Genomic DNA, 21,492 nt, shown 5'->3' on the forward strand with positions numbered 1-21,492 from the left:
AATGAAACTATCTGATATTCTGGAAGGGTTTTAAAAACAGGTAAACCAAGGCAATAGGACATGATGACGAAGCACAACAGAGAATTTTGGTCTCTTGACTACCCTCTTACTATTAATAGTTATGTACTCATAAAGAGTACATAAGAATATATGATGAGGTCACAAGCACCTTGTCTGCTGTATGGTTTACTTTAGATCACAAACTTAGAAATTCATTACTGAACTGAAAATATTTTCTAGGTCTATAGAGATTAAATAGTGTTCATATCTGATTTAAACACATGAAAGTATGGACAACTTTTTAAGCTCCTAGAAGTCCTCTTGAAAATATTAGGTCAGTCATCTTATCTACAGTCACTTACTTGGGATCTGTTCCCCTTCTTTCTGATGAAAAATTAGCAATCAAGTTTGCAAATGGCCTATTGTTGCCTCTGTCCTCCCCTATCTACCACCCCCAAGGTGCTGCTTTGGAGCTAATGTGGAAGAAGAAAACTCATGAAAAAAAAAGAACAGAAACTTAATTTCCACCAACATTATCAGTCATTGTTCATAACACTAGAAAATTTTTCTTTTACTGTCACATTGCCAAACTTCTACCAAGATTCATTTTAGATAGCTAGCATTTTCTTTTAAGAAATATAGAATCTTATTTCACAATTTAAAAGGGGGAAAGGTTTAAGTAAAAGAACCACTTTCGTGTGATTTTTTTTTTAGGTGACATTTATTTTTTATTGATTTTTTTTTTTTTTGGTGGTACGTGCCCCTAGCGGGAACCGAACCCAGGACTCTGTGGTCTGCAGGCCGACACTCAACCGCTGAGCCAAACTGGCCAGGGCTAGTGTGAATTTCTTGTCAAGTAGCTTTCCTCCTGATCCCAGAGATAAATTCCACTGAAAAGTGTCTGAGTTTCCGGGTTTAGTGTGAAAAGGGAAAAAAATAATTTAGCAACATGGAACATTTCAAGGAACAAAGTCGATCTGGAAAAGATATCAAAGTTTAAAAAAAAAGATATCAAAGTTGGAAGAGGCAAGTGGGCCCTAGGAGGGAGAAGAAGGGGAGGTAATACAAAGGCCAAGGGCAAGCTTGACATCTTTCAAAGTACAGCCTCCTGATAATTTTAGAAGAAAAAAAGAAATGTTCTTCTCAATAACCTGGACTAATTTTAGAAACAAATTATCATTTATAACATTGTTATCTAAGGGAAATTTTGCATTTTGAGTTCCAAATAACCAATTTAATAAATGTTTAACAATAATTCTTAAAGGTAGGAGACATAAAGGCATAATGCTCACCTAAATTTTCAACAACTGATAATCTGCCCTGTTTTGGAGGAGGAGGAGTATATAGAGGGGTGAGTTATGGACAAGGCATAGAACTGTAAAGATATGTGGGCTAAATTTCTTCTATACTTTTTTTTTTTTTTTGGCATGACTGATATTCTGAAGCCAACAATCAAGTTGCTGTCATACCAGGACATTAGTGAGAGTGCTGTGGCCAAAATGTAGTGCTGTTTTTCAGGCTTGAGTTAAAAACAGCATGCCAGCCAGTCCCAACATGATTGTAAGGTCATTTATAATCTGACATGGTGAGAGGTATAGCCTGTATCATAAAGATTTCATATTCAACATGAGACTTTTTGAGTTTGCCTAGCAAGCTTTCAGTTGCTAAATGGGGACTTTATTTCTCAGATTTGTTATAATGAATTTCTTTCAGAGGCCTATTGCATATCAAACTGAACCTTTTTTGTCTGGTGGCTGTGTTCTGTTTTTAATTTAATCAACTAGAAAACCTTGATTTATACTTTCAACTAAAACTATATTTTATTCTAAATAAAACCACATCTTTATTGAAAACCTGTAGGGGACTCAGCTACCATCTCATACAAGCTCAGAGGCACATATCTCCAAGGCTAATCTGAATTTCTCTTGCTCTTCCCCAGAACCAGACTGGCAACAGAACTCAGCAACATTTTGACTATCCTGAGCAATCAACTCCAAACTCCCTGGAAAACATACTAACTTTCTACCCCCAGGTGCCTCCCTACACACTTCAAGGACAACAACTGTATGTATTATTACAAACTAATGGGATTTCCAGGCTTGGCAGGGTTCTGTTCCTAACCACTGTTTGTCCTATTCCTCACAGGATTAGCAACAGGAGAGAGCCCTTGATTATTAGAATAACTAAGGTTATCACCCAGCCGATACATTTTATTTCCATGTAGTCCCCAAAACAAAGCTCCTTTTCCCACTGCTATTTTAGGGAACCCTGTCCTCTAAATATAAAAACACTGCATACACAAGCACACACACTCACATATATAAAACCTTGCAGCACAAGGCAGAAAGCCTAGCTTGCTTACTTACGGGAACTATCCACGCAGCTTGTGTTCAGTCCTGACCGAATGCATTTTATATCTCTAAACAGGCACCTGCCTGCTACATTTCTAAGTGAATTTAAATATATTTCTCCAAGAAGAATAATCTACACCAGATACCTCCCACTGTCAGCCATGTGATACAGACAGCCTGCTGAAGTCTGGTTATGTGGGCCAAAACAAGAGACGACAATGACACAGCACTTACATTTCTGCTATAACCATCCTAAAGAATGAATCTTCCATTTTATGTCAATTAAAAAAAAGAGCAAATTTTAAGATGATTCTCAATACCTAATGCCCCCAAATTTGGAAAAAGAGAAAGTATTTTTTAAAAACTTGACTATTCACCCCATGTATTCTTCTTCAATGTATGACAAAAATAAAAATAAAAATCAGTTTGTTTACACCTATCCAAAAATTATTTCTAACCACTTAAAAACTCTAAAGGCTCGTTTAAAACCACCAGTTCAAATAATCTAGGATCCAATTCCCTCACTTAAACACTTGAACAGATGACAAAAAAGAGGACCAGAGTAAACAAGTCACTTATATATGAAGATGAGACTGAGGATCAGGCTAAGAGCAGAGCCAGAGAACACCAGAAACAGAAGAGTGTTACAAAATTGGCAAAGTCTTAGTATTTTATAGGTTCTGCCTTTATCTGACACAACATCACTACACTTAATTGTTTTAAAAATATTTTTTCTTTATTGGTTTTAGAGGGAGAGGCAGAGAAAGATAGAAACATCAATGAGAGAGAACATCGACTGGCCGCCTCCTGCATGCCCCTCACTGGGGATCTGGCCCACAACCTGGGCATGTGCCCTGACTGGAAATTGAGCCAGCGACCTGTTGCTGCATGGGTTGATGCTCAACCACTGAGCCACACTGGTTAGGCACTATACTTAAATTTTTATTTTTGTGGGGGTTGTTTGCTCTTTTTTTCTTAAAAGGTTGGAAGTTGGGCAGAGTCTTAACATCAAGAAAACATTCCAGTTGATTTAAACGAACCCCAATGCCTATTAAATAAAAAAAGAAATCTAAACTCCTTAGTCAGACATCAAGGCCACACAAGCCTAGAAGGCCCAGTCCTGTCACCTCCCACAACCATCAGCAGGTTTCCACATAGTATCTCCCTATACTTTAATCACATGTGACCAGCTGCCATTTTACAAGCATATCATGGACATTACCACTGTATAGCCTTTTTAGGGATTCAGAATGAGCCACACTAAGATGTGCCTCTGTGGTATGTGGACTGGTTTAGCCTAAAGGCAACCGAAACCCTGAGGACTCAAAAGAAACTTCTGCTCTCTCCTTATCTAAAAGAATTTAAATTAGGAGCCTGGCCCAGGATAAGAGTTAAAATCAAAAATGACTTTTACCTATCTATATGACAAGGAAAACTAATAATTACTGAACATGTATTCTCCCTGCAATGACCTTCTAGTGCATAACCTCAACCCTAGCTCAGGATATCTTATATAGCCATTTTCCCTTTCTGTCTCTGAACCTCCCATGCATGTGCAACCTCTGACTTTCTTATGCATGCAGGGTTCCCATATATATGTATGCATTAAATTCAGTTATTTTCTCTCTCTTTTTTTTGTATCCTCGCCCAAGGACATTTCTTCCATTTTTTGTTGATAGAGTGGGAGGGAGAGAGAGGAAGAGAGAGAGAGAGAGAGAAACATCGATGTGAAAGGGACACATTGAGTGGTTGCCACCCAAACGACCCAACCAGGGCCAGGGACAAACTGCAACCAAGGTACGTACCCTTAGCGGGAACTGAACCCCGGTCTCTCTGGACCGCAGGCCGACGCTCTAACCGCTGAGCCAAACCAGCCAGGGCCGGTTATTTTCTCTTGTTAATCTATTTCATATCTCCTTGATATTAGACCAGCTGAAAGAACCATGAGGGCAGAGAAAAGTTTCTTCCTCCCCTCACCTTGTTGCTATTGCTCTCCACACTTCAAATTCTCTTCACTTCCTCCTTATTTGTCAAAGTTTCTAAACCCAGGTCAACATCCTATCACTTTTTCTGTGATTATTTTTTAGAGTATACTCTCCCAGCACCATTCAGAACTAACACACATCATCTGTACTTCTATTCTAACAGGTACAGTCTGATCTGTGCTGTAGTTAGCTGTATAAAGTGTGGGACAAAAATAAATTTATAGTTTGTATGTATGAAAAATACAATAATAAATAGTAATACAAGAATAAAATGTTTTGTATACTTACGACTGTAAACCTCCTTCTGCCCCATCCTGTACACCAACGGCTTCTATAAACTACTAGGTCTCAAAGGTCAAGAACCATGACTAAATGATACGTATGTCTTTTCTTAGTGTATTACTTTACAGAGAAGGTGGGCCAAAACAACAAAGTCAACAAAACAAAGGAGCTAGCTAAATGGTTCTAAAATGGTACAATGGAAGTTAATTTAAAAAGTGTCTAATTTGAAATGAATCACAGGTGCCAAAACTACAAAAACTCTTCAGAACTGGAAAAAGAATAGAGTCAAGGATGAAGGGTCACCACTAATTAAGAATATTTACCTCATTTCTTCTACTTTCCAAACATAGCTTATGCCAGAGCAATCATGGAAAGAAAGCCAAAGGGAGTAACCATACAAGCCAGCTCTCCATGCTGGTCATCTTATCATTAGGCAGAGCAATAAAAATAGCTCTCTGCTTTTAGAAAAGCACAACAACATGATGCAATATGGCAGAAACAAATATATTTTTTTATTCAAGATATCAGCTGCAACCATCGACGTGAATAACATCACTGTATAAATATTAATATTTTTACAATTATTGAAATGTTAAGTCTCTATAGTATCAGCTCACATTTCTCTGCCCAGGTGAAATAAATTATGTCATTTTAAGATGACTTAGTGCTGTAAAAATTGGATAAAGGGAAAAGTATTCATTCACACTTGATCAGCTTTAGCTTTTGAGAACTATTTTAAGAAAAGCCTCTCCATCAAACAAAGTTTCTCTCCAAAGTTCAGAGCCACAGTATACCATATTTTACTGTATATCAGGGGAAGTAAAGGAAAATGGAAGACAGAACTAAAAGAGATAGAGATGTGTGCTGATAATTCTAGAATTATTTATTTACAATTTGTGTCTCTCCCAGAGGCCCCCTCGGACTCTGAGTTCCTAGATGGCAAAGACAGCATCTTTTTCACCTTTTACCCTGGGCATCTAGTGACACCTCGTAGGTTCTCGTTAAATGCTCATGCATACTTCTGGGTGTGCTCTGTTCTATAACATGATGCCAGCCTTCTCTGGCTGGAATTGATGTTTGACCGGCTGGGAGAACCCTCCTGGCTCTTCTACTATTGGTGCTAGGACAGAATTAGCATTGGGGTACAGCAGAGCTCAGCAATTTTGAGCAGGGAGAATTCAGAACAAGCATAAACACTATAGGAGTACTCAGTAGGCATTTTGTAGAATGACCTTGGTGGTAAATGCTTTACCTTTAACATAAAAGTACTTTACAGATATTTTGGGGGGGGGGCTAGAAATGAAACTATACTAGTAAGTGAAAAATGAACAAGCAAAGCAAAAAGTCAAAAAAATCTTCCAAGTTATTATTAACATAACTTTTAACACTGTACCTGAAACAAAGGTAAAGATCTGCATTAAAAGTGAAAAGCTCCCCCAACATGTCCGGTCAAGATGACAGTGGAAGTAAACATAGTACTCGCCTCCTCCCATAACCACATCAAAATTACAACTAGTCCTGGCCAGTTTGGCTCAGCGGTTAGAGCGTTGGCCTGCGGTCTAGAGAGACTCAGGTTCAGTTCCCGCTAAGGGCACGTACCTCGGTTGCAGTTTGTCCCTGGCCCTGGTTGGGTCATGTGGGTGGCAACCACTCGATGTGTCCCTTTCACATCGATGTTTCTCTCCCTCTCTCTCCCTCCCACTCTATCTGAACAAAATATCAAAAAATGTCCTTGGGTGAGGATAAAAAAATAAAAACATAAAAATTACAACTAAACTACAGAACAACCACCATTCAGAACCACCTGACATAGAGCTGAATAGAAGTCCTAAAACTAGGAAATTAAATAAGAAGCCACATGGAGACTGGTAGGAGGGACAGAGGCTCAGACTGGCTGGTCCCACACCATGTGTGGTAGATAAAAATCAGCAGGGATACCTCCGCTGAGAAGTTCCTCCCTGGGGAGTGAGGGGTCCCTGTACCACACCAGGCTCCCAGCTTAGGGTTCCAATGCCAGGAAGAGAAGTCCACATAACTGCTGGCTGTAAAAACCAGCAGGAACTGAAGTTGAGGGGCCTTGAGGCTTCTGGAGCCCCCAGGCAGTTCCTCTTAAAGGAAATGCCTGGGACTCGCTCCTTTTGGGCTCCAATGTTGGGGAGGCAGTTTGAAAGGCACCAGAGACATACAGGGAAGAACTGAGTTGTTTGGCATTGGAGCAAGAGCTGGAGGGGCAGCTTTCTCCTGGATAGACTTGCTGTCAGAGGCCATAGTCCCGTTGGTGAGCCCTACCCTAGGGAAGCCGACCACCACCACATCTGGAACTCCAGAACCTGGCTCACACAGTTCGCCCTGCCCTGCTCCACCCAACTTTTGGGCACACCCAAGCTGTTTCTAATAGCTTTACCAAAAGATTGGCCTGTCTGGAATCCTCCTTCAGATTTTCCTAAAATCGCAAACAAGCAGCACCTGGTCTCAGCAAGCCCCATACTTCTCATTAAGTGACCCCAAGCCTGGCACTACAAGCAACCAGCCTTGGTTCAAAACTTGGGTTTTCCCGGGCACCTTCAAGCCTAGCACAAGAAGCAGCCATCAGCAGATCACTTTGTAACTTATGCCTGATGGCCCCAGGTAAAACACAGGCAGTGACGGACTTTGCCTCCGAGCCAGCACACCCAGTATACAACTTCGGACCACGTCAAAGCACCACTACCCAACCACCTCCACAAGTGACACACTCAGTGAGTGGACTCAGTGGATACCAGAGGCCTGCTAACATAAGTCTTGCTCTGTGTGGTGGGCCCCAACACAGCTGATCCTCCAAGAAAGTCAGAGGCCAGTGGTCAGTGGGCACAGCCAGTACTTGCAGCTAATCAGCCTGAGTAAATCCCGCCCATTGATGGGCCAACAGCAATCAAGACTCAATTACAACACAAAGGTATACAGTCCACACTAGGGGTGCCCAGCTCGGGTAATCAGGGAGGCTGTGCCACTGGATCCTACAGGATACCTATAATAATAGGCCACCCTATGAAGCCTAGAAGACACAGCAACTCTACTTAACACATAGAAACAAACACAGGGAAGCAGCCAAAATGAGGAGACAAAGAAACATGTCTCAAATGAAAGAACAGAACAAAATTCCAGGAAAAGAACTAAACAAAATGGAGATAAGCAATCAATCAGATACAGAGTTCAAAACACTGGTTATAAGGATGCTCAAGGAACTTAGTGAGAACTTCAAGGAACTTAAGGAGAACTCCAATGAACTTAGTGAGAAAGAACATCAACAACATCATTAAGTGGCCCCAAGTCTGGCACTACAAGCAACCAGCCTTGGTTAAAAAAAAAAAAAAAAAAAGTCAGAAATGAAGGAGGCACTAACTGAAATTAAGAATAATTTACAGAGAATCAATAGTAGAGTAGGAAAATCCAAGAAGCAAACCATCAATTTAGAATATAAGGAAGCAAAAAACACCCAATCAGAACAGGATAAAAAAAAAGAATCCAAAAAATGAGGACAGTGTAAGGAGCCTCTGGGACAACTTCAAGCATACCAACATTCGCATCATGGGGGTGCCAGAAGGAGAAGAGGAAAAGCAAGAAATTGAAAACCTATTTGAAAAAATAATGACAGAAAACTTAACTTGTGAAGGAAACAGACATACAAGTCCAGGAAGCACAGAGAGTCCCAATCAAGATGAACCCAAAGAGGTCCACAGCAAGATACATCACCATCAAAATGCCAATGGCTAAAGACAAAGAAAGAATCTTATTTATTTTTTCTTTCTGTATTGATTTTAAAGAGAGGAAAGGAGAGGGAGAGAGAAAAAGAAACATTGATGAGAGAGAACATCAACTGGCTGCCTCTTGCATGCCCCGCACTAGGGATCAGAACCTGGGCATGTGCCCTGACTGGGAATCAAACTAGCAACCTCTTGGTGCATGGGTCGATGTTCAACCATTGAGACACATCAGCTTGGCCAAAGAGAGAATCTTAAAAGCAGCAAGAGAAAAGCAGTTAGTTATCTACAAAGGAGCTCCCATAAGATTGGCAGCTGATTTCTCAAAAGAAACTTCTCAGGCTAGAAAAGAGTGGCAAGAGATATTTAAAGTGATGAAAAACAATGGCATACAACCAAAAATACACTACCCTGCGAAGCTATCATTTAGAATCAATGGACATATCAAGAGTTTCCCAGACAAGAAAAAGCAAAAGGAGTTCATCACCACCAAACCAGTATTATATGAAATGTTGAAGGGTCTTCTTGAAGGAGAAGAACAAAAATAAGAACAATAAAATGGCAATAAATACATATCTATCAACAATTGAATCTACAAACAAAATGAGCAAGCAGAACAGAAACACACTCATAGTTACACAGAACTTTTCATTGCTTGCCAGATGGGAGGGTGTTGAGGGATTGGATGAAAAAGATGAAAGAATTAAGAAGTACAAATTGGTTGTTAGACTGATGAACCTTAAAGGAAATGGGGGTGGGGAGAGAAAACCAAAGAATTTCTATGCATATATGCATAACCAATGGACACAGACAATAGTGAGGACAAGGAAGGAAGGGAGCAGGATGGGAGAGGATAGGGTCAATGTTGTGGGGGGAACATCTGTGATACATTCAACAATAAAGATAAGTAAAAAAAAAAAAAAAGAAAAAGCCCCAGAGTAGAATCATTCAGGGACAAAGTTATTTCAGTTTTTAAGAGTTGATTCTGAACAGCACCCACATTTGAGAGCTACTAAATTAATCACCAAATTACTTAATACATTAAAAATAAAATTCGCCCTGGCCGGTTTGGCTCAGCGGTTAGAGCGTCGGCCTGCGGTCCGGAGAGACCCGGGTTCGGTTTCCGCTAAGGGCACGTACCTTGGTTGCAGTTTGTCCCCAGCCCTGGTTGGGTCGTGTGGGTGGCAACCACTCGATGTGTCACTTTCACGTCGATGTTTCTCTCTCTCTCTCTCCCTCTCACTCTATCTGAACAAAATATCGAAAAATGTCCTCGGGTGAGGATAAAACAAAACAAAACAAAACAAAAAAATAAATAAAATTCACTGAAATGAATCATAAAACAGAAACAGAATCTGTAAAACTTAACACTAGAAAGAAATCAGGTTCTGCCCTGGCCAGTTTGGCTCAGCGGTTAGAGCGTCGGCCTGCGGTCCGGAGAGACCCAGGTTCGGTTCCCGCTAAGGGCACGTACTTCGGTTGCAGTTTGTCCCCGGCCCTGGTTGGTCGTGCGGGTGGCAGCCACTCGATGTGTCCCTTCACGTCGATGTTTCTGTCTGTCTCTCCCTTCCTCTCCCTCCCTCCCACTCTATCTGTACAAAAAATGGAAAAATATCCTCGGGTGAGGATTAAAAAAAAAAAAAAAAAAAAAAAAGAAATCAGGTTCTCCCTTGTTCGAATGGTAGGTGTTTTAGACCTAGTTTACTAGACAGTAGAGCGTGAGACAGGGATTCTTATGCATGTGATCTACTGAGAGCGCGCCTTCACATAAGTTTGTAAGAGAGGGAAGAGAGGCAAAATTGTGGTTTCAGCTGAAGTTTAGCCTCCACTTCCTCTAAGGGAAGCTGTGAAGCACAGCCACACTACAAAGTCAGTGCCACTCTAAAGCAAGGGGGCCAGGTTTTTTGTTTTGTTTTGTTTTGTTTTTTATCCTCATCCGAGGACATTTTTCCATTTTTTGTACAGATGGAGGGAGAGGAAGAGAGAGAGAGAGGGAAACATCGATGTGAAAGGGACACATCGAGTGGCTGCCACCCGCACGACCAACCAGGGCCAGGGACAAACTGCAACCAAGGTATGTGCCCTTAGTGGGAACCGAACCCGGGTCTCTCGGGACCGCAGGCGGACGCTCTAACCGCTGAGCCAAACCGGCCAGGGCAGGGGGGGGGGCAGGTTTTTGTAACCTTCATTAGGCAGTCACTGGCTAAGGACCATGTAATGGAGAGGGACTTAACTTCCCAGGCATCTCTGGGAAAGGTGGCTCCTATCTGCTGCTGCCCTAGGCGGCTAACACTCATAGTAGGATAAGGGGTGCGCACCTGATGATAAAGGAAATCTAGACAGGGCACCAGCATCATCTTCTACAGAAGAATCAATTGTGTAACAAAAAAGCATAGCAGATTGGTGTAGGTATATAAATACTAAGCAAAGTAGACTCTAAGCAAAAGCACATTAGGCCCTGGCCTATTTTGCTCAGCGGTTAGAGCATCGACCTGCAGTCCAGAGAGACCGGGGTTAGGTTCCCACTAAGGGCACGTACCTCGGTTGCAGTTTGTCCCTGACCCTGGTTGGTCGTGCGGGTGGCAGCCACTCGATGTGTCCCTTTCACGTCGATGTTTCTGTCTCTCTCTTCCTCTCTCTCCCTTCCACTCTATCTGAACAAAAAATGGGAAAAAAAATGTCCTCAGGTGAGGATAAAAAACAAAACAAAACCCATTAGTAGAAATAAAGTAACAAAAAGTTTAATTCACTAAGAAGATTTACCAATATTTAAGTATCAAACATGTATGTACCTAATGCTACAACTATTTAAAAATGCATAAAACTGACAGTAATGAGGAGAAACAGATGAGTCCTCCTTCATAAGGGGATATCATAATACACCTCTCTCAGTAAATCATGTAGACAAAAATCAGTAAATATATACAAACTTGAACAGCTCAATACACTGTCAGCTAATGACACTGTGATACTGGCACAACCATCAAGAAAGAGGCCAACAGCCCTGGCCGGTTTGGCTCAGAGGTTAGAGTGTCGGCCTGCGGTCCAGAGAGACCTGGGTTCGGTTCCCGCTAAGGGCACATACCTCGGTTGCAGTTTGTTCCCGGCCCTGGTTGGTCGTGTGGGTGGCAGTCACTCGATGTGTCCCTTTCACGTCGATGTTTCTCTCTCTCTCTCCCTCCCACTCTATCTGAACAAAAAAATGTAAAAATGTCCTCAGGTGAGGAAAAAAAAAGAAAGAGGCCAATACAAGAAAACAGTTTCAAAACAGAACCACTACATGTGCACACTTCATTTGTGACAAATGTGACACTGCAGAGCAGTATGGAAAAAACCCTCTTTTTAATAAATGGTGCTGTGTCAACTGTATATCCAATTATTGGGGGGAATGTATCTTGAGTTATACCTCACACTGTACACAAACATCAATTCCGGGTAGATGGCAGGCCTAAATGTAAAAGATAAAACAATAAAGCTTCTAGAAGATAATGTGGAGAGTATCTTTATGATTATGGGTTAAGCAAGGATTTCTTTTTCTTTCTTTTTTTCAGATAGAGCAGGAGGGAGAGAAGGGCAGACTCAATCCAGGGTTGAGGCAACCAAATGATGTCTCTCACATGGATGTTTCCTTCTCTCTCCCTCTCCCTTTCTCTCTCTCTAAAATCAATAAAGAAAAAAAAAATTTTTTTTTTATCCTCACCCGAGGACTTTTTTTTAACATTTCAGATAAAGTAGGGGGGGTGGAGAGAGAGGGAAACATTGATGCGAGAAAGACACATCGACCAGTCACCACCCACACGACCCCAACCGGGGCGGGAGCAAACTGCAGCCGAGGTATGTGCCCTTAGCAGGAACTGAACCTGGGTCTCTCTGGTCCCTGGGCTGACGCTCTAACTGCTGAGCCAAACTGGCCAGGGCAAAAAAACATTTTTTAATCAATGGAAAAATATCCTTGGGTAAGGATTAACCAAAAACAAAGAATATTTTAAAAGAAACCAAATGGCCCTGGCTGGTCAGGGCACATGCCCAGCCAAATTAATTTATTAAAAAAATGAAAAAAATTCCAGGATGATGGTAATGCATTCGATCTAGAAACAACTGTTCAAAATTAACCTTTCCACAAACAGTAAAATTTTAAAAAGCTGAATGACCTTACATATGTGGTACAGATGCCATATATTTTTCTAACAATAAGGGAAAAAAGACAAGTAAAAATGGGAGGGAAGAGGAGTACTGGAGGGGAACTATATAAGAATGTTTGACTCAAACACAATGTAACCTGAACTGTGGCATTACTTTGAGCTCATTATATATTTTAAGAAAATAGTGCATTCAATATTTAGACTTAGAACATTCTCATCAGATTTACTAACACAGGATAGATTCATGAAGAATTACATTTTGTACTTAGGTGTAAAAGGGTGTGTACATACTGTATCAGAGAAAGAAAAATGGGGAGTGGTGATAACTGAAACAGCAGCTTTTGAAATAAAAGCTAAAAGGCTTTTGCTGACTCTTCAAGTTTAATCTTAAGTGGGCAGAAGGCAAAGAGAACTTTGCCTCCTCAATGGAATGTGCTTCTCTATTGGTCTGCAAGTCTGCATGTGCTGACCTTTAAAAGAGAGTATAAGGTTTGTCTGTTCTCCCTTCTGCTGGTGGGCTGACAGACTTAACACGGGTGGACAATGATTTGGTGGCTCTGATGTTGGCTGTGTTCAATATTCTACTGTATTTCATACATAAGCACGGGAAGATTTTTGCCATAAATGAATTTTTAATCCTTCAAAAATAAGCAAGGCGTAATAAAATGAAAGATAAGTTTAAACCACAAATGAAATTACAAAAGAAAATAACATGATATAACCATCTTGAAGGGGGGAAAAAAGGCTAAATATAGCAAGCACCTAAGAGTTCACAAACCAAAATTACGAAGACTTCCAAACTAAATTTCTTCCAAGAAATTTTGAAGTAAATTCTAAGTACTGAAAGGTACAAATCATATCATGCAATAGAAGAAAGATTTTGGTGGTGAATATAGAATCAAGAAACATGTGAACAGAATGGAAGTGTGGCAGAGATGTGTTCAATGGTCCCAGTCCTGTTTCTTCTTCCTGGGTACTCAGAAAAGCATTTCCTACCACCCTTATAGTTACAAGTTGAGACCATAAGGCTGGGTTTTGTCAGTGGAATGCAAGATGAAGTCATATGCTTCACAACAAAACATTAACTAAGCTCCTCCTTGCTGGTGCTCTTTGCTCCCAGCCAAATAAATACAAAGGATTCAGTGGAAGACTTCAAGACACCAGATGGAAGGAACTGGAATTCTTCAATCATTACAGGAAATATGAAATGAAACTTTGTAGGCCTGGTCGGGTTGGTTAAAGCATCGTCCCAATATGTCAAGGTTGCCAGTTTGATCCCCAGACAAGGTACATACAAGAATCAACCAATGAATGCATAAGCAAGTGGGACAATAAATTAATGTTTCTCTCTCTCTTTCTCTCTCTCTCCCCTCTCCCTCTAAAATCAATTTTTAGCCCGGACAGAGTGGCTCAGTGGCTGAGCGTCGACCCAAGCACCAAGAGGTCACTGGTTCCATTCCTGGTCAGGGCACATGCCCAGGTTGTGGACTAGATCCCGGGGGGGGGGGGGGGGGATGCAGAAGGCAGCCAATCAATGTTCTCTCTCATTGATGTTTCCGTCTCTCTCTCCCTCTCTAAAATCAATAAAGAAAAAAATAAATAAAATCAATTTTTTTTTTATCCTCACCTGAGGACATTCTTCCATTTTTTGTTCAGATAGAGTGGGAGGGGAGCAGAGAGAGAGAAACATCGACGTAAAAGGGACACATTGAGTGGTCGCCACCCGCACGACCCAACCAGGGCCGGGGACAAACTGCAACCGAGGCACGTGCCCTTAATGGGAACCGAACCCGGTTCTCTCTGGACTGCAAGCTGACGCTCTAACCATTGAGCCACACTGGCCAGGGCTTTAATGTTTTTCTAAAAGAATCTTGCCTGGCCGGTGTGGCTCAGTGGTTGCACATTGACCCATGTACCAAGAGGTCACTGGTTCGATCCCCGGTCAGGGCATAAGCCCAGGTTGTGGGCCCGATCCCCAGTGGGGGGCATGCAAGAGGTGGCCAATCGATGTTCCCTCTCATCAATGTTTCTATCTCTCTTACCCTCTCCCTTCCTTTCTCTCTAAAATAAATAAAGGAAAAAAAAAACTTTTAAATAAAAGAATCTTAATCTTCCTATAAAACCACCTTCTTGATTAAAAAAAAAAAGTCTGACGTTAAAAGAGAGGGTAACAGTCTTTTCTTATCTCTGTATACTAACTTCCAAAACATAGTTTTTCAGATTTCAGATTTGCAGTTAGAGTAATCCATACAAGTCATCCTGCAATCTTGGGCAGTTGATTTTAAGCAACGAACACCAAATATCATTACTCCCATATACAAGTGCCACAAATTGATTGGCTTAAACTAAAAACAATGAAACAAATCAAATTATAAAAATGATTAATATATTCTCCATAACTAAGAAAATATGTCCAAAATCAGCTTTACTATTTCCACTTGTCACAACTACACCTCCAACCCCACCCATCAACACACCCATCAACACTGCCTTCATCATATTAGAATCAGCTGACAATTTACTTGTAGAAATAGAAACATAAAACGCATCATCAATTAATATGGGCACATCTGCCAGATACTGACTGGAGACAGCGAGCATGCCGAGAGTTCAGAAGAGCAGGCAAGAATCCTCTGTAGCCTACATGAAGCTACATTGGAAAAAGCAAATCAGTCTCCTCTATGACTAAAGCACTTTGGTAAAACTTCCTGATGTCCTGAGTCATGAATGGTCATTGCTTCACAGTTCAAGTGAAATACATGCATAGAAACTAAGTGAGCCTGGCCAGTGTGGCTCAATGGTTGAGCATCAACCCATGCACCAAGAGGTCGCCAGTTCGATTCCCGGCCAGGGCACATGCCCAGGTTGTGGGCCCAATCCCCTGTGGGGGGCATGCAGGAGGTGGCCAATTGATGTTCTCTCTCATCGATGCTTCTATCTCTCTCTCCCTCGCCCTTCCACTCTCTCTAGAATCCATAAAGAAAAAATATTTAAAAAATAAGTGAAATAAGTCAGATGGAAAAGGACAAGAATCAAATGATTTCACTCATACATGGGATATAAAACAGAAAGCAACACACAAAAATCTCAAGACTATAGTATGGTGGTTATCAGAGGGGAGGAGGGTGTCGGAAGGCTGAAGAGGGCAAAGGGTGTCAAATATACAATGATGAAAGGAGACAACTTTGGTGAGCACACAATGCAATATACAGATGATGTATTTATAGAATTGTGTACCTAAAACTTACATAATCTTATTAACCAAATCACCCCAATAAATTTAATAAAAGAAAAAAATACAGCCCGGCGGGTGTGGGTCAGTGGTTGAGCATCGACCCATACACCCAGAGGTCGCTGGTTCGATTCCCAGTCAGGGCACATGCCCAGGTTGTGGGCCCAATCCACAATAGGGGGCATGCAGGAGGCAGCCAATCAATGCTTTCTCTCACCAATGTTTCTATCTTTCTCTCCCTTTCCCTTCCTCTCTCTCTAAAATCAATACAGAAAAAATATTTAAGAAAAAAAAAACATGCATAAAAATATAAAATAATAGTTAGCTAGTTTCCTCTCACATTTTACAACTAGTAAAGTAGACCAAAAAAGTTTCCCCTTGCCCAAAGGCACCCAGCTAATAGCGGCAAATCTAAAATCTTCCAACCCAAAGTTCCCTTCCCAGGATAAGTACTGGCCCAACCTACAAGAGAAGCACTTGTTCAAGGCTCAAAGTAGAGATCCAACGGGGGGTGGGGGAGGTGTACGGTTCAGTGCAGTGGCCTACAGAGTGTTTTGGAAAAACTGTGCCAACCTCAAAAATCAGTAATTTCTGCATGCAAATACTAATTGGCAGGCTTCTTTCAAAAAAAGGGTCAACTAGCATGCATTCCCACTCAGCAATATACTAGAGCTGAGGAGTAATTACCTTCTGTAGACACCCACTCACACAGTGTGTATAGCAAAATCTTATTCCAAGCCGGCTTCACTCATTCACTTTAACTGCAAGAATGCTGTAGGAGTTTAATAAGAGACTCCTACACTGGAGCTACTTAAATAATCAATTCTAAACAGTTCTATGGTAGTGGAATTTTTGCTGAGTTTGACTGGCTGGGTTTAACTAAATCACAGTTGATAGACAGGAAAGATGGGAGAAAGAGAAAAAAGAAGGAAAAGAACCATCTACTATGAAACCACTGGTAATTCCTTTAAGCATAATCAGAACTGGATTCACACATCCAAAAGGTCTCACTTTCCTAGGAAGCAATAACCACTACCTCCTTTTTCAAGAGTTTAGTCAAAGACATAAAAAGCTGTCCTGCCACCCCTGCTGTAAGGGAAAAGCAGTAATGCATACTCATATGTCCTAAAGTAGTAATCTCTATGGTTTAAAATCCTATATATTATAGCCACAGACCACTAGTGTAATAGCATTTTACATGATATTTTTAAGACTTACTACTACTATACTGCAATAAAAGTATAGTAAAAGGAAATAGGCAGAAAAAAGACTGGGAGAAAGAAGTCTAAATTACAAACAAACCTAATTTTTCCCTTAAATATGGCATTTCCATTCCTTTCAAACAGATAAAGTTTAATGAAAATCTTTAGGGGGCACTCCAGTAAGCAATCTTGGTTTCTTTGTTGTTGGTTAATCCTCACCCAAGGATACTTTTCCATTGATTTTTTAACTAGACTGGGGGGGGGGGGGCATCGATTGGTTGCCTCCCAGACTGGGACTGGGACCGGGACCGGGACCAGGGATCGAATCCACAACTCTCTGGTCAGAGGGCTGACGCTCTAACTGTTGAACCAAACTGGACAGGCCACATTTTGGTTTATAATACAATTCTCTGATAAAGGAGCCAGGAATCCTTGGAGAAATAACTAATTCTCGGACTGGGGCAGCAAATATACAAGTTTAAGAAAGTTACAAAATGGTTTTTTTTTTAATTAATAGGGGCATGTCAAAAGAACACAGGAGTCAACTGAAAAAACTTCCAATGATCAAAGCTGGAACAATGAAAGCGACAAAATATGGTATTGGCGCCCTGGCCAGTTTGGCTCAGCGGTTGAGCATCAGCCTGCAGATCAGAGTCCCAGGTTCAGTTCCCGCTAGGGGCATGTACCATCAAAAAAATAAATTAATTAATTTAAAAAATTTATATATATGGTATTGGCGTGTAACCAAAAATATAAAATAAATATTGATGAATCTATAGTGATAGAAATAAATAAATTAGGGAGGGACAATAAATATATCTATCATGAAGAAGAATTCCAAAGAAGTAATACAGATATTCCACCTTCTCAGAGGTGGAACATAAACTCCGATTCCTTAAGTGTGAACAGCACATAGTGACCTCCTAATGTACAATATGGAAAGTAAGAAAAAAGAGAAACTCGACAAACCCTACCTAAGCCAGGTGATCAGGATTAACACTTACATTTATACCTCATGTTGACAGTATGTACCATTGATATGATATAATGGTAATGGCATTTTTACTCTAGAATCTTCCTCTCAAAAACCATAATCCTGCCCTGGCTGGTTTGGCTTTGTGGTTAGAGCGTCAGACTATGGACCCGAAAGTCCCAGGTTTGGTTCGCTAAGGATGCATTTGCAGTTTGTCCCCAGCCCTGGTTGGGGTCATGTGGATGGCAACCACTCTCTCACATCAATGTTTCTCTCTTTCGCTCTTCCTCCCTCTCTCCCTCCCGCTCTATCTGAAGATAAATGCAAAAATGTCCTCAGGTGAGGATAAAAAAAAACAACATAATCCTAGTCTAACCATAAGAAAAAGATGACTCAAATCCCACTTGGAAGACAGTCCACAAATGTCGGAGGTGTACTCCCCAAAGCTGTCAAAGTCATAAGAAAAAAAACAGGTCATCAAAAAATGGAAAAATGCCCTCGGGTGAGGATTTAAAAAAAAAAGCCCTGGCCGGTTTGGCTCAGTGGTAAGAGCGTTGGCCTGCGGTCCAGAGAGATCGGGGTTCGGTTCCTGCTAAGGGCATGTACCTCAGTTGCAGTTTGTCCCCAGCCCTGGTTGGATTGTGCAGGTAGCAGCCACTCAATGTGTCCCTTTCACATTGACGTTTCTCTCTCTCTCTCCCACTCTATCTGAACAAAATATGGAAAAATGTACTCGGGTGAGGATAAAAAAAACAAAACAAAAGGAAGGGGGGGAGGAGAGATAAACCAAAGAACTTATATGCATATGTGCATAACCAATGGCCACAGACAATAGTGTGAGGAAGGCAGGAGGGGGCTGGGAGCAAGAAGGAAGGGGTCAAGGGGGGAAGAAAAGGAGGGACATCTGTAATACATTCAACAATAAAGTTAAAAAAAAAAAGAATCAACCAATGAATGCACAAGTAAGTAAAACAACAAACCAAAGTTTTTGTTTTCTCTCTCTCTCTTTTTCTTCTCTCTCTCTCTCTCTCAATAAATCTTTCTAAAAAATCAAGTCTGAGGAACTATCACAGCCAAGAGAAGCCTAAGTATGACAACTAAATGTAATGTGATATCCTGAATGAGATCTTAGAACAGAAAAAGAAAATCCAAATAAAGTATTAACTTTAGTTAGTAATGTATCAAAACTGGTTCATACCCAGTCAGTGTGGCTCAGTGGTTGAGCATCAACCCATGCACTAAAAGGTCAATGGTTCAATTCTCAGTTAGGGCACATGCTCAGGCTGCAAACTCAATCCCCAGCACAGAGCCTACAGAAGGCAGCTGATCGATATTGATGTTTCTCCCCCTCTTCTTTCCTCTCTCTCTAAATATCAACTAAAAAAATAAAAAAACCATACTTTTTAAAAATTGGTTCATTAATTATAACAAATATATTAATGAGAGATGTTAATAATAGGGGAAACTAGGTGTGGAGTATATGGGAACTCTATAGCATCCTCACAACTTTTCTATAAATCTTAACATATTTTCTTTTTTTCTCACATTTATCAGATAGAGTGGGATGGAGGGAGAGAGAGAGAAACAGACAGGAGAGGGACACATCAACTGGTTGCCTCCCCTAGGACCCGATCAGAGCCAGAGACAAACCGCAACTGAGGTACGTGCCCTTGACTAGAATTAAACCTACAACTCATTGGTCCGCAGGCCGACGCTCTAACCGGCAAGAAAAACCGGCAAGGGCTTAACATATTTTCTAAAAATGTTTAAATAATCGTAAAAATATTTAGATGGAAAAAATCTTTTTTTTTTTTAATCCTCACCCGAGGACATTTTTCCATTTTTTGTTCAGATAGAGTGGGAGGGAGAGAAAGGAAGAGAGAGAGAGAGAGAAACATTGACGTTAAAGGGACACATCGAGTGGCTGCCACACGCACGACCAACCAGGGCCGGGGACAACCTGCAACCAAGGTACACACCCTTAGTGGGAACCAAACCCGGGTCTCTCTAGACCGCAGGCCAACGCCCTAACTGCTGAGCCAAACTGGCCAGGGCTGGAAAAAATCTTATATAGACATATTTATGTAAAAAATTGATGCAATAAATTATAAATCGTCTTTATTTCTAACATGGTGAGAGTGCACACTTCTAAAGTAGTCAGAGAGTTAGCTCTATGGCAGTGATCAGGCACTTGAATGGCTAAGTGCCATTTCAGTATTTTATGTTGTTTAAGCATCAGAAATCATGACCCTGAGTCATATTTACAGAAATTTCTGAAACAGCCCGACCGGTGTGGCTCAATGGTTGAGTGTCGACCCATGCACCAAGAGGTCGCCAGTTTGATTCTCCGTCAGGTCACATGCCCAGATTGTGGACCAAATCCCTGTGGGGGATATGCAGGAGGGGGCCAATCGATGTTCTCTCTCATTGATGTCTCTCTCTCTCCCCCCCTTCCTCTCTCTCTAAAATCAATTAAGATAATACTTTCCAGGTCCCTCCATGTTGCCTCAAAGGATAAGAGATCTTTCTTTCTTACAGCTGCATAGTACTCCATTGTGTATACGTACCACTGCTTTTTTATCCATTCATCTACTGATGGACATTTGGGCTGTTCCAGATCTTAGCTATTGTAAATAGTGCTGCTATGAACATGAGGGTACATATATTCTTTCTGATTGGTGTTTCAGGCTTCATAGGGTATATTCCTAGAAGTGGGATCACTGGGTCAAATGGCAGTTCAATTTTTAATTTTTTGAGGTAACACCACATTGTTTTCCATAGTGGCTGCACCAGACTGCATCCCACCAGCAGTGTACTAGAGTTGCCTTTTCTCGACACCTTCACTAACACTTGTTTAATGATTTGTTGATGGTGGCCATTCTGACAGGTGTGAGGTGATATCTCATTGTTGTTTTAATTTGCATCTCTCTGATGATTACTGATGTTGAGCATTTCTTCATATGTCTCTTAGCCATTTGTATGTCCTGTTTGGAAAGGTGTCTATTTAGTTCCTCTGCCTATTTTTTAATTGGGTTCTTTGTCTTCCTTTTGTTGAGTTGTATGAGCACTCTATATATATTGGAAATTAACCCCTTATCTAATATATCATTGGCAATTATGCTCTCCCATACAATTATCCTAAGCGAAACAAGCCAAACAGAGAAAGACAAGTATCATATGATCTCACTTATTGTGGAATATAATGAACATAACAGTCTGAGGAATGGGGTAGTCCCAGAGACATGGAAGTGGGGTACAGACTGACAATCCCCAGAAGAGGGGGTGGTGGGGGAGAGATAAACCACAGAACTTATATGCATGTATGCATGAACAATGGACATGGACAATAAAGCCGGGGACAGAGTGGGGAGGGAGAAGGAGAAGAATCAGTGGGGAAAAAGGAGAAACATCTGTAACAAAAATAAATTAATTAATTAAAAAAAAAGAAAGAAACTCCACCTGGGAAGAAAAGAATTTTTCTTTGAAAACTAGCACTGTGTTAACAGCCTTTATTTTCTATATTAAAATTCCAAATGTTAAAAAAAATCAATGAAGAAAAAAATTTAAAAAAAAGAAAAAAAAATT

At 40.9% G+C, this 21,492-nt stretch overlaps 1 protein-coding gene across 2 annotated transcripts in view; it reads right to left on the reverse strand.

Moving 5' to 3' along the window:
* MAP4 (microtubule associated protein 4) overlaps positions 1 to 21,492 on the reverse strand; it is a 163,140-nt gene that overhangs the window by 111,236 nt on the left and 30,412 nt on the right. The window contains exon 1 of one of the 2 annotated variants that reach the window (XM_036266854.1): positions 2,367 to 2,502. The exons of the other annotated variant lie outside the window; for it this stretch is intronic. The gene's annotated coding sequence lies outside the window, so the exon portion shown is untranslated. Of the gene's footprint in view, positions 1 to 2,366; positions 2,503 to 21,492 lie in introns of those variants that run through there. 2 annotated transcript variants of the gene reach the window in all.

Source organism: Molossus molossus, unplaced genomic scaffold (assembly GCF_014108415.1).
Source record: "Molossus molossus isolate mMolMol1 unplaced genomic scaffold, mMolMol1.p scaffold_m16_p_18, whole genome shotgun sequence".
Classification (NCBI taxonomy): domain Eukaryota; kingdom Metazoa; phylum Chordata; class Mammalia; order Chiroptera; family Molossidae; genus Molossus; species Molossus molossus.